Here is a 13,868-nt window from a genome sequence, read left to right as displayed (position 1 = left end):
TACCAAGTGTTTAATCCAGTTTAATAGTAATACCGAAAGTAATGTTGATAATAACTCGATACCGTACAAGATGGCTCCAGATTATTTTTGCCCTTTCCCCAATGCCCCTATCAAAGCATTGGGCATGACTGGGTCATTAGTTCACACCCGTCCTCTCAGGTACGGGGTGAGGGTGCCAAACCTAGATAGCGCTACCAACTAATACCCCGTTACCTCTCAGGTAACAAACAAGATGGGACTTAATGGTGATAGGAGTGAGTGTATTATCCAACATTCCAGATTTAACCCAAAAGACTTATTCCTCTCAGGAATATCCACTAATTTACCCAAAGACCTATTCCTCTCAGGAATACCCATTTGACTGTCCCACCCACCGCGACGCATGCTCAAGAGAAGTGAACTCACCTTAGATTGCTCAGTATGTTACATTACATTACCCATTCCAAGTTGGTCAACCAAACCCTACCAAGGTTACCAATCAACATTCGTTTCACAATCAAACAAGTCACTTATTCACAAAGTTTGCATCTATCACATGATCACTTCATATTGCATATCAAGTACTCAGTTATCAGGATTACATTTAACAGATGGATTGACTACCACACAAGTCAAGTCAAGACCCCCATATCTAGTTAACATTACTATCATGCCATAAATAGAATATCACAACCCAAGTGTACAATACATAAACATCGTAATGTGGTTCATGGTTTACTATTCTGATCATGCACTCCTACAGCGATGATTCCTAGCGACGAAGAACGAACCTTCGTCGGAAATGAAGTGTGACGAAGTATTCAACCTTCATCGGAATGAAATGTGACGAAGTTCTCAACCTTCGTCGATACAAGGTTTGACGAAGTTCTCAACCTTCGTCGATACAAGGTTCGTCGGAACGTCATAAGGTTCGTCAAGATCACGAAATCAACAGTTAACACGTTTCCAAATAGGATCAAAGGATCAAACAACGGTTATTGCATACATTCAAGCAAACCCTATATAATGTTCATCTTCAAAACTAATAATACCACAACAATAATACTACAACAGTAACCTTGAATCACAACATCACGGATTAACAAAAGTCTTAATCATATACAATCACGATTTTAATCCAATCACTAACATTCTCGTTCTCATGTAAATCAGGAGAAGTCGCATTAAACTTGTCAAGGTACGTTGGAACTCTAAACACGGACCCAAGTACACGTGGGAACGTAAAGACCAGTTTAAAGCAAGTACCCCCACCTATTCGAGAAAGCTCCTGCGAGAGATAACTCAGTATGAATTTCGGGACGAAATTCTTTTAACGGGGGGAGACTGTGACAACTGGCACAAAACCGATAATTTCCGTACTATCTATTTATTATTTATTATCTGAAATTATGTGCTTAAACGTCAACATTATGTGATTACTTGCTTTACATATGAATTCATGCATGTTTTATACTACAAATATTGCATTGTGCATTACATTAAGCGTTGCGTCAGAAAAACTAGTAAACTCACCGGTAAGACACACTGTGTCAGCACTTCCGCAGAAAGCAGTCAGACAATAGATTTAGGGCCTAGGAGTACGTCCAACATCAAAAACACATTAAAACCTAAGTGTGGATACAAGGGTTAACATATACACTTTCCGGAAACTAAGATATGCACTAAAAGACACCCGAAAGTCACTTTACATGCTGAATTCTGCAGAATTTAGCCAAAAAAAAGCATTTTAACACCAAAATATTATGCAGAATTGATGCTTTAGTGTCCAGAATAACATACAAAGTGTCGGTAATTGAAACTGTCACAAAAGGTGCTTCATACCTAGTAAAACTACGCAATATAGCACTTTAACGAACTGTTAACGAAACGAATAACCGGACACTGCCCAAAACATCAAAATTAAACTAGAAGCATTGTTTTTATGATATTAAGCTAGTATTGGGGATAAAACACCTTAAAAATCATAAAAACACCTAAACACACTTAAACCTTCTAGTTTACACTTTAAACATCCAACTTTCAACAATTTGCAAATACCCCCTGATTCGAAAACCGGCCCCAAGGGCCCCACCTCACCTTTTGAATAAAATATTTACATGCATGCTTGATATGGGACATGAAATCCAGTGGAAAAAAGGAGTGTTGGAGAATTATAAATTGTAACCTAAAGACTAACTTCACTATCTTTCCCATTTCAAAAAAATCACCAACTCTTCTCCTCCCTCTCCCTTGCTCTCGACAGACCACACACACCCACACATCCACCATTTTCAATCCATTCCAAGGCAATCTAAGCATATACAAACGGGTATGGAGGCTATCTAAGAAGGTGTGAAGCATTGGAAGGTGAAGGACCTTGCTAAGGAGCTTTTATCCACTTGATTTCTTCAATCTTCATCTTCATTTTGTTCTTGCTACTTCCCTAGCCAATAGAGCTAGTTATAAGCCTCCTAACCACTATTTTAGTTCATGTTTATGTTATGTACAAGTCACACTATCTGACAAACTAAACTTTAAAAGATGAAGATGTAAGAATCTAACATAATCATGAAGAAAACAAGTGATTTTTGGTGTATGTGATGAAGTTGTTGTGGTTGAATCTTGTGTGTATGTCTATATCTAGCATGATAAGCTTGTTAGAAGCTTAGATCTAACAAGTTTAAGCATGGATCTTTTGAAAGATCCATGGTTAAACTTGAAGATGAACTTGTGAAACCCTTATGTGAGCTTGAAATATGATTTTTGAAGCATGATCTTGCATTCTTGAAGTCACAAAGTGTATGTAAAACTAACTTTTGAAACTAAAATCCATGAAAAGTTTGTTAAAGGTTCATCATGAAGCTTGTTTATGAAAGATTTAAAGATGTAAAATATGGATCTTGAAAGATCCATGATGAAACTTGGTTTTAAACATAAGGATCTTTCTAATGAGCATAAAAATGGTTTTAGAATATGATTTTCAAGACTTTGAAACCATAAAACTCATGGATGGTTTGGTTAGTAAATTAAAGTTTCATAAAAAGTTTGTTTAAAATTTACAAGAACACTTGATTTTGAAAGATCATGGTATGTAAAGTGTAGATCAAAAAGACTACACATTTTTAGCAAAAATCAAGTTTACCATAATGTTTTACATGAAGAAATTAGTGTATGTTATTTGTGAAAATTGTTGGAAATTGTTTTTGGTGGTGAAAAGAAAATAAACACATGTTTTGAAAACATGGAAAACCTCTATTTTTAGGGGAAACTATGTCAAAATTTACATCCCAAATAATAAAAAGTCATATCCTTAAAAAACTAACGGATATACTTGATACACGATGGAGAAGGTGATTGCGGAGATGGTTCTGAAAAAAATAAGATATGTTAATCAAGAAGTAAATCAGTAGCCATCTAAGTGATAAAATGTTGGTACCAATTTGCACAATTTGATTTTAAAAAAATATGTAATAAAATCGATAAAAAAATTTCTATAATGAAAATAAAAATAAATAATATATTAATACAAAGTTTGGTTTCATAATAAATTATTTGTTTTATTTAAAAGTATCTTAAATTAATAATTTAAAGTTTGAGAATAATATCTATTTAATCAATATAAGATAAGAATAAATAAGAGGCGGAAAAATAAAAAAAAGTAAATGCTACCAATGAATAACACGTGTCACACATTAATTTATTTTAGGGTGTTAATGTTCACACATTTCTCCCCTCTATATCTCTCTATATCTATATTTTATAATAAAATAAGGGTAATTCTATTCTCATACCCCCTAAATCTTATTCTCACATCATTATCACTCTATATCTCACTCTCTCTCTCTCTCTCTCTCTCTCTATATATATATATATGAATGTATAGGGTAAAATCAAATAAAAAGATTTTTTTTTTGTCTAAGACCATGCGTAGTGGGCAAGATCCTGGACGTTTACCCCCAATCACGCCTGAACACACCCTCCCCCCACCCCCACTGGCGTGATCCGGCGTTTTTCGCAAATAAAACCCCACCGGTGTTGTTTGAATCACGCTAAAATGGCAAATTTTTGGCCAATCAGATGAGACCATATGGGTTTAAAGAGATAGAGATGGAGATAGCTGGAATTTTTGCCGGATTTTGTTACCGGTCAAATGAAGAAGAAGAGTGGGAGGCTGTGGTTTTTATTTTAAAGTTTAAAAATGGCAAATTAGACCCCTGTGGTTTTATTTTAAGTTTAAAAATGACAAATTAGGCCCATGTGATTTTTATTTGTTTTTTTTATTTCCAGTTTTTTTTTTTAAAGTTTAGTCGGTTTTTATTTTTTTTATTTCTTGTATTGTAATTTTTTTTAATTTAATGAAGTATTTTAAGTTTTTAATTTAAAAATAAATAAATAATCGTGTAATTATTGGATGGGGCGTTATTGGGCATTATTCCACTACACCACTTTTACAAAAACGCCCAATAATGCCCCTATGCTGACTGGACTGCCACATGGCAGAAAACGCCCCAGGGTGGGGGCATTATTCATCAAACCACTACGCATGGTCTACGTAGGATGAGAAGTGTAAGGGTATCTTTGAAAAATCTTATTTATTGACTTTCTCTCTCCACATTTAAGGCACGTGCATTTTCCACCCTTACTTTTTAAACGTTTATAACTTTTTTATACGACATTATTTTTTTCATAAAAATTTTAATCATAAAATCGAACGTCTTTTTATCTTTAATTTGAGAACCATACTGTATATAAAATATGACAACTAAAAAAACCCAAAAAATGTGTTGTATTTCTATGTTGTATAGCATTTTTTGTGCTTGATTTTTGTACTAAATTTTTTGTGTTAGATTTTTTTGTCTTAATTTTTTTGCTGAATTTTTTGTACTGGATTTTTTTGTGCTATATTTTTCGTATTAGATTTGTGCCATATTTTTTTTTGTACTAAATTCTTTTGTACTAGATTTTTTTAATGCATGTTTGACAAAATAAAAGGGGTGTCACATATCATCTTCACATTACTTATAAGGACCAAAATTTTATAGAACCAAAATACCCTTCCCTCCTACTTATAAAGAGTGTCATATATCATCATAATCCTTTTTTGACTACTTAGCGAAAACTCACTTTTTAGTGGATATTTCCCATCTATGTATATATAGAGAGAGATACAGTGAAAAAGATATGAGAATAAGATTTAGGGGGTGTAGAAATATAATCACTCTTATTTTATTATATAGTATAAGATTAGATATGGATATAGATATCTCATAAATAAATGTATTAAATCTTTATTATTTATCTAAAAATAAATTTTAAATTATTCTCAACTAATAATAATTTTTTAATTGTCCCATATCATGTAATAAATTTGTCGGTTTTAGTTGTGTGTACATTGTACAAGTCATTGGTTTGATAATAAGACTACACGGTATGGGATCGTCCCCCTATCGTTCCGGTCCGACGCCGTTCCTCACACCGCCCTTTTTTTTCCCCACCCCCCTTAGCTTCGTCGTGTCCTTCTCTTTTGAGACGTTGGGGACACTCAACAAGAAGACAAAAATAAGACCTTTCCCTCTTTCACACACCTATACATACAATATATACATATACATTTTAGGTCCATCCCCCCATTTCCATACCTCCATCCTCTTTGCCTCATTCTCACACCCATCCTACGTGGATCCTACGTGACGGATCATCCTCTAAGGGAGGACCATCAGCATACCGCATAGCCTAATACATCAAAGTTACCTATCAACCGTTTGTATCGATGCAAGTGCATATGTGTCTTGATTTGAAAAAGTTGTGAAGTGTTAACTGATGTACGTCTCCTGTATATGTGTTTTGATTTGAAAAAGTTGTAAAGTGTTAACTGATGTACGTCTCCTGTGCATTTATTTGCAAACGAGTAAAGTGCATAATTCAAAAACACTTTCATAAAAGTTGAATGTGAAGGATGGTTATGCTTGGTTTCTTAGGATCTGTGGTATACTTTAAATCTTTTTTAAATTTTATTTGGGTGGAAAATCACCTATTTTTCCTTATTTTAATGATTCTCACTCTAAAGAAATGGTTTAATTCTCTTAACTTCGTATAACCTTATTTTTAGTGGTTTTTGTTTTAAAAAAAAATAATTCAATTTTTTAACATTCGGTTAACATTAAACAAATAAACCCTTTAACGTCTCTTAACACAAAGAGGGAGTGGTGTGCAATGACGGTTAACATGACATGTGATCTTTTAACGCCCAAAATGTTAGGTACACCCCACCTTGTATATGCATAGTTGTATAAGAATTTTAATTGGAACGGTATTATGTAAAGTATGTAGAGAATGTGACGAATGCTTAAACAAACGATGAACTTATTAGCAGTGTTGGATTTATATATACGGGTTTGATAAGTCAACGCTGCTGACCGAGCTATGACCCGTAAGAGTTACACTTGGGCAACGAACATTAAATCCACTTAACTCGATTAACTGGTGATCACGAACAATTAACGGAACGAAATATATAATTATCTAGAATAATTATATATCCACGAGAAACGGAGTTTATTATTTATACGGGTTATAAATAATATATCGTTTAATTACTTATTTAATTAAACTTTGTTTCTCGAGCTTAGTATCGCTTTTGGGCTTGTACTAGTTGCGTTGGGCATTAATGGCCATAATTAAGGAAGATTGATAGGGTTTTTATGGTTAACCTAATTATATATATTAATATATATATTTGTTTCAATCTTGCTTTCGAGACTACTACTGCTAAAAGGAAAAGTGAAAAGAAATTCACTTTGGGGTTTTGTGATATAATCCTTCTTAGCCGCCACCTCTATCAAAATTGGTGCCGCCCCCTTTTTGCAATCATCCAACGACAGTTAACCGGCCAGGCCAAAGCCATTGCCGCTTGGTTCGTGTTTGTGTCTAGTACTCGTTCGTTGTACCTTGGTGTCTCACACGGTTAATTATAAACCACAAGGGTATAATTTTTCTCATTGGTAGAATAATTGTTTTTATATATTGTATTTGCATGTTTGTAACCATGATCCTGTTCGGTTCACTTTTGGTGTCGATTTTTATATTTATTCCGCTGCGTGTTTTTATTAATTATATTTTTAGTTAATAAAATATGTCAAACCTGTTTTGATAAAAGTGAAATTGACACCACTGAATCTCAACAGTGGTATCAGAGCCACACTTACAACATGCAAATCGGAATCGGTCCTTTTAACCGGTTATAGATCTCAAACTTTAACTTGTTTAAAGTTTCAGATCTAAAGATTTCTTGGGCAAAAAGTTATTTGGTCAAAAGTTTTATTTATTTTTATTTGACCAAAAGATTGCCCACTTTGATATGATTGTGTTGAATATGTAAATCTGGCCGACCTTGTACTTATATTTTGTTCTTGTTTTGTTTTTTTGTTTTATGGTTTTTGGCCCACTTTGTGGCTCAAAGTTGTAATAGATTAGGGTTTCAATTTTATTATTTTTATTCTAATGTTGAAGACCCGAAGACAAAACTAAAGACATTACAGGAATCAAGGAGGTGCTAAAGACAACTAAATGCACTAGGTCCATCCTTGTGGTTGTTTGTTACCCCGTGACCCAGTTTGGTCTTGCTATTTGGCTCTAGCATGATCAAACAAAATGGCATAAAGATTTACATATTTATTTTTGCTATTATGGTTGCTTTTATTATATAAGGTGTTGTATAACATACCAACCTAATACCAAACTTTTAAAAAGGTGTTTTAAAATGTTCACAATCAATTATAACAAGTTCTAAATTGATTTTTACAACTTGTAAATATTTGTGATAAAACAAATAGTTTATTTTAAAATAAATAATAACCATTAGAGTTTTTGAAATTTAACAAGTTTTAACTTTTTAAAACTCATAACTTAATAGTTTTAAAACTATTAACTTTTAAATGGTTATACAAGTCGCGACAAACTTAGTTTTAATAGGTTATTTAAAATTAAGTGTCCTGAGAGATTAAAGGGTTCATCAAGATGTCACGACTAAATATGTACTAAAATTGGCTCTTACGGCCCTACTTGGTAAATATTAAATTAACCCATACTTAAAATCAATAGTCTATGCCATCGTATCACAAGCCACACTTGGAACGTAAAAGCGAACCATCAGTGTTTGGAGCCACAGCACCACACTTGATGTCTAGCATATCCTTCCAAGGTGCAAGGGTTTCGTTGACACATCCGGCCCTTCCACAAGTACCTCTTTTAGGACGACTATTACTTTTTCTTTTCTCACGACATGCTCCAGCTGTCTCGAAAGTAAAAAGTCGGCATAGATGAGGCTAAACGTATCAATGCATAGACAAGAGTTTCTTAGCGGCCTCATACTCGAGAGTTGTGCAATTCTCACAATTGACACTCATTGTCAGTCTGCCTAGTCACTTACTAAATTGCATGCCACAGCTGTCTTTACTACTGACATAGCCAGATTCTCATTCCTTGTTCTAATTAATGTAATGGGTCATTAATTAAATAAGGAAATATACATCGAAAATACTAATTAAAATCTCTTTGCCTATGTAACAGATGTCTAATGAAAACAACTCCTTCGTTCTCAAGTCTATACTTGAAAAGGAAAAACTGAATAACACCAACTTTCTCGAATGGCACCGCAATCTGAGAATAGTTCTCAAGATGGCAAAAAGGCTATATATCTTAGATGGCCCAGCCCCTACCGAGCCTGAAAGTAACACTACTGCTGCTTGTAAGGCACTGGAAAAGCATAACGAGATGCCATTGAGGTAGCCTGCCTTATGCAAGCCACCATGTCTCCTGAACTTCAGAAGAACATGGAAGATAAAGATGCTTATGACATGATCCAGCAACTGAAAGGCATGTTTCAGAAACAAGCCCGACAGTAGCGATATGACACCATGAAGCAGCTCATAAGCTGTAAAATACAAGAAGGATCATGTGTCAGTACTCATGTGCTTAAGATGAAAGGGTACATTGACCAGATGAACAAACTTGGTTATCCCCTGCAAGATGAAATGGCAGCGGACTTCATCTTGAACTCTCTCCCTAGCTCGTATGACCAGTTCATTATGAACTATAATATGAATGCTTGGGTGAAGACTGTGCCTGAGCTACATGGTATGCTCAAAACGGCCGAGGTGAACATTCCACATAAAACCAACCAAGTTCTGATGGTCAAGTCTGGTGGTGTTAAGAAGCCCAACAACAAGAAAAAGGCTCATAACAGCAAAGGCAAGAAAATGGCTGTTGTTGCTGCCAAATCTGCCACCAACAACAAGCAGGTTGCTAAACCACCCCCTCCCCAGGAGCGTCAGTGCTTTGAATGCAACCAAATGGGGCACTGGAAAAGGAACTACCCACAATATCTAGCCAAGCTGAAGGCGAAAAAGGCCAACAACATTGGCACTTCTTCAGGTATTCTCATTTATGTTATTGAACGTTTTACTGTCTCTAGCAACACATGGGTATTTGATACCGGGTGTGGTTACCACATCACTAATGTTTTGCAGGAGCCTGAAAAGTGGAGGAAGCTGAAACAAGGCGACATGGAACTCATTGTTGGTGATGGGAAAAGAGTGCTCGTTCTTACAACCACATTTCATTTTTCATGTCCTTCTGGCCTTGTAGTTAATTTAAACAATTGTTTGTTTGCACCTGGTATAACCAGAAACATTATTTCGGTTTCCCTTTTGTTTGAACAAGGTTTCAAGTACGTTTTTAATGGTATTTCTATTTCTGCCTACTTGAATGATGTCTTTTATTTTGAGGCTAAACCTCGAAATGGTATTTATGAGATTGATGTTCAAACATGTAATAACATATATCATCTTTCTAAGCGTAAAAAAGCTGGTATTAATGAAACCTTTCTATGGCATTGTAGACTTGGCCACATAAGTAAGGCACGCATAAAATGGCTCCAATCCGAGGGGATTCTTGAATCCACTGGACATGACTCCTTTAATGATTGCGAATCCTGCTTAGCTGGCAAACTCACAAAGCGTCCTTTCACTGTTGTTGGTGAACGGGCTAATGGTCTTCTAGGACTCATTCACACTGATGTATGTGGCCCTTTCAGAACCATGACAAGGAACCATGAAAGATACTTCGTTACTTTCATTGACGATTATAGTCGATATGCTTATCTCTATCCTATGAAGCATAAGCATGAAACTTTTGAAAAGTTCAAAGAGTTTCAAAACGAAGTAGAAAACCAACTTACTAGAAAGATAAAAATACTTCGATCAGATCGCGGTGGCGAATACCTCAGCTTAGAGTTCCTCAATCATCTCAAAGAGTGGAATAATTTCAGAACCCACTCCACCTGGCACACCCCAACTTAATGGCGTGAGCGAGAGGAGAAATCGAACCCTACTTAATATGGTTCGATCGATGATGTGTAGAACTAACTTGCCTCACTCCTTTTGGGGTCATGCTCTTATGACTGCCGCCCACATTGTCAATCTGGCTCCGACTAAAAAGGTAAACAAAACCCCATATGAGATATGGCATGGGCGTAAACCCGATTTGGAATACCTAAAAGTATGGGGATGTGATGCATACATCACAAGTGATGCTGATGATAAGCTCGATCCTCGAGGCGAAAAGGTTGTTTTTGTCAGATACTATAAAAGAAGCGGATATTATTTCTACCATCCTGATGCAAATGTTATTTCCATCAAAAGGAAGGGGCACTTTCTCGAGGAAGAACTTCTTAATCGAGGAACTGGAAATAATGTGGTTGATCTTGAAGAAATTCGACAACCAACAACAACCGCTGATGAAGTCGGAACGTCTGAACAACAAGAAATTGTTGCTGGTGAATCAGACATAAACACAAGCATTCGCAGAAGTAGCAGGACTCGTAAAGAACCTGACAGATACCTTTGGCATCTCGAAGGTGCTGAAGTCTTGGTAGTAGATGAGTCTAATGACGAACCTACTAACTACAAATATGCTATCTTAGATCCTGAATCTGCGAAATGGCTGGAAGCCATGAACGCTGAGATGCAATCTATGCGTGATAATCAAGTCTGGGACTTGGTTGAGCTACCCCCCGAATCTCGGCCAGTAGGTAGCAAATGGGTTTTCAAGAGAAAAACCGATATGCATGGAAATGTACACACCTTTAAAGCACGGCTAGTTCCGAAGGGTTTCACTCAAACTTAGGGTATTGACTATGATGAAACCTTCTCGCCCGTTGCTATGATCAAATCGATCAGGATATTGCTTGCCATAGCCGCGTACTATGACTATGAGATATGGCAAATGGATGTCAAAACCGCTTTTCTTAATGGGCATCTCTCTGAAGATGTCTATATGGTTCAGCCAGACGGTTTTGTTGATCCAAAATATCCTAATAGGGTGTGCAAGCTGAATAAGTCCGTTTATGGACTCAAGCAGGCGTCTCGTAGCTGGAATCTTCGTTTTGACCAAAAGATCAAAGAGTTTGGTTTTGTCAAAAATGAAGATGAGCCTTGTCTTTACAGAAAGGCTAGTGGGAGCACTATATCATTCCTCATCCTGTATGTGGATGATATACTGATTATTGGAAACACCGTCCCTATGCTTAACGAAGTTAAACACTATTTGGGAACTTGTTTTGCAATGAAAGATCTTGGAGAAGCAGCTTATATTCTAGGAATCAAGATCTATAGGGATAGATCTAAGCAACTTCTTGGGCTAAGTCAAAGTACATACATAGACAAAATGATGACACGCTTTAAGATGGAAAACTCCAAGAAAGGAGGTGTTCCTATGACTAAAGGGACTGTGTTGAACAAATCGCAATCTCCTTCAACGGACATTGAAATTAAGCGAATGGAAGAAGTTCCATATGCTTCAGCGATTGGTTCTATCATGTATGTTATGTTATGTACTAGACCTGACGTCTCGCATGCTTTAAGCATGACTAGTCGTTATCAGCAAACTCCTGGCATTGCCCATTGGACTACTGTTAAGAACATTCTGAAGTATCTGAGAAGAACTAAAGATATGTTCTTAGTATTTGGAGGAGTAGAAGAAGAGCTCACTGTAAGATATTACACTGATGCCAGTTTTCAAACTGACCGAGATGACTCTCGCTCTCAACCAGGTTTTGTATTCACTCTAAATGGAGGAGCTATCTCATGGAAGAGCTCTAAGCAGAGTGTGGTGGCGGATTCAACCACCGAATCTGAATATATAGCCGCATCAGATGCTGCAAAGGAGGCTGCTTGGATGAAGAAATTCATAACTGACCTCGATGTGGTTCCAAGCATTAAGAAACCCATCGAGATATTCTGTGATAACACAGGTGCTATTGCTCAAGCCAAAGAGCCCATGTCTCATCACAGGGCCAAGCACATTCTAAGAAAGTTCCATTACATACGGGAAATTGTGGAACATGGAGACATCATGATAAGCAAAGTGGACACAGATCAAAACCTAGCAGACCCGTTTACTAAGCCCATGACTCAGGACAAGCATGATCAGCACATGGATGCTATTGGGCTTAGATTAGCTAGCAGTATGTTTTGATTTAGTATTTGGATGTACGAACTTTTAAAGTTGTACTTTTGAATTCAATTTTGATTTACTAGTTAAATTCAATTTTGAATCTTATAACTGTGTTCGATTTTAATACGTTTAATCCGTGAATCTTGCATTCTAAACTATCCGTAGTCGGTCAGACTCGTGGGAACAATTCTGAATTAAGACTATTCTGACTTTGGACTCAAGGAGTTGACTTCCAAACTCACAGACCTCATTATGAATGACGTTGGATGTAACTCGCATCAAATTATCTTCATGGATCTTAGTCATAAGATGATTTGATATTGGTATATTCATTTAGTATCCTTTGACCTGAGATACATATTAGAACTTCCGTTTACCAAGGATTATTCTTTGATTACTGTCAACCGCTGTCGCGTAACTGCCAGTCATAAAGGCTTTAATTGGGAATAGTTCTGAAGTTCAGTGGGAGTTGTATGTAGTCAATATGGGATTCTGTACTCTTACATGAAATGTAACAGTTAGACATTGTGGCGTCCTCATTGATTCAAACTGGTGAAGTGTAAGGCCTTACCCAAACTTACTGTGTGTTTGTTCGGACCACTTTGACTCTTGATCGAGAACAATAATAATTGAACACCATATGAGAATGAACTTAATCCATTACTCATTGATTCAATTTATGTCTTTTACAGAAAGGATAAATGACAACAATTACCATAAGTCTATTGTCTTGCAATAGTAAGTTGTTACTAATGGCAAGGTGTTTTGGTTAATGACTTTAAAGTGTCATACCTTGTTGGGGGCAGCCATGTGCAGCTAGAGCGCCGCTGACTGTCTGCGTTGAGGATTTTATCGAAGGCCGTCCAAGTGGGAGATTGTTGGATTTATATGTACGGGTTCGATAAGTCAACACTGCTGACCGAGCTATGACCCGTAAGAGTTACACCTTGGGCAACGAACATTAAATCCACTTAACTCGATTAACTGGTGATCACGAATAATTAACGGAACGAAATATATAATTATCTAGAATAATTATATATCCACGAGAAACGAAGTTTATTATTTATACGGGTTATAAATAATATATCGTTTAATTACTTATTTAATTAAACTTTGTTTCTCGGGCTTAGTATCGCTTTTGGGCCTGTACTAGATGCGTTGGGCATTTATGGCCTAAGAGATAATTAAGGAGGATTGATAGGGTTTTTATGGTTAACCTAATTATATATATTAATATAGGATTAGGTTCAAACGTGAACAAAATCCCAAGAGTGAACTGCGTGAACTGATCTGGGCCGTTGATTTTTATGATCTTGAGATTAAAGTGAGTGGCATGATGGTAGTTATTTGTTTAATTTTTTCTATTTAATTAA

Source organism: Helianthus annuus, chromosome 4 (assembly GCF_002127325.2).
Source record: "Helianthus annuus cultivar XRQ/B chromosome 4, HanXRQr2.0-SUNRISE, whole genome shotgun sequence".
In the NCBI taxonomy this organism is placed as follows: Eukaryota; Viridiplantae; Streptophyta; class Magnoliopsida; order Asterales; family Asteraceae; genus Helianthus; species Helianthus annuus.
This window is presented reverse-complemented; position numbering follows the sequence as displayed.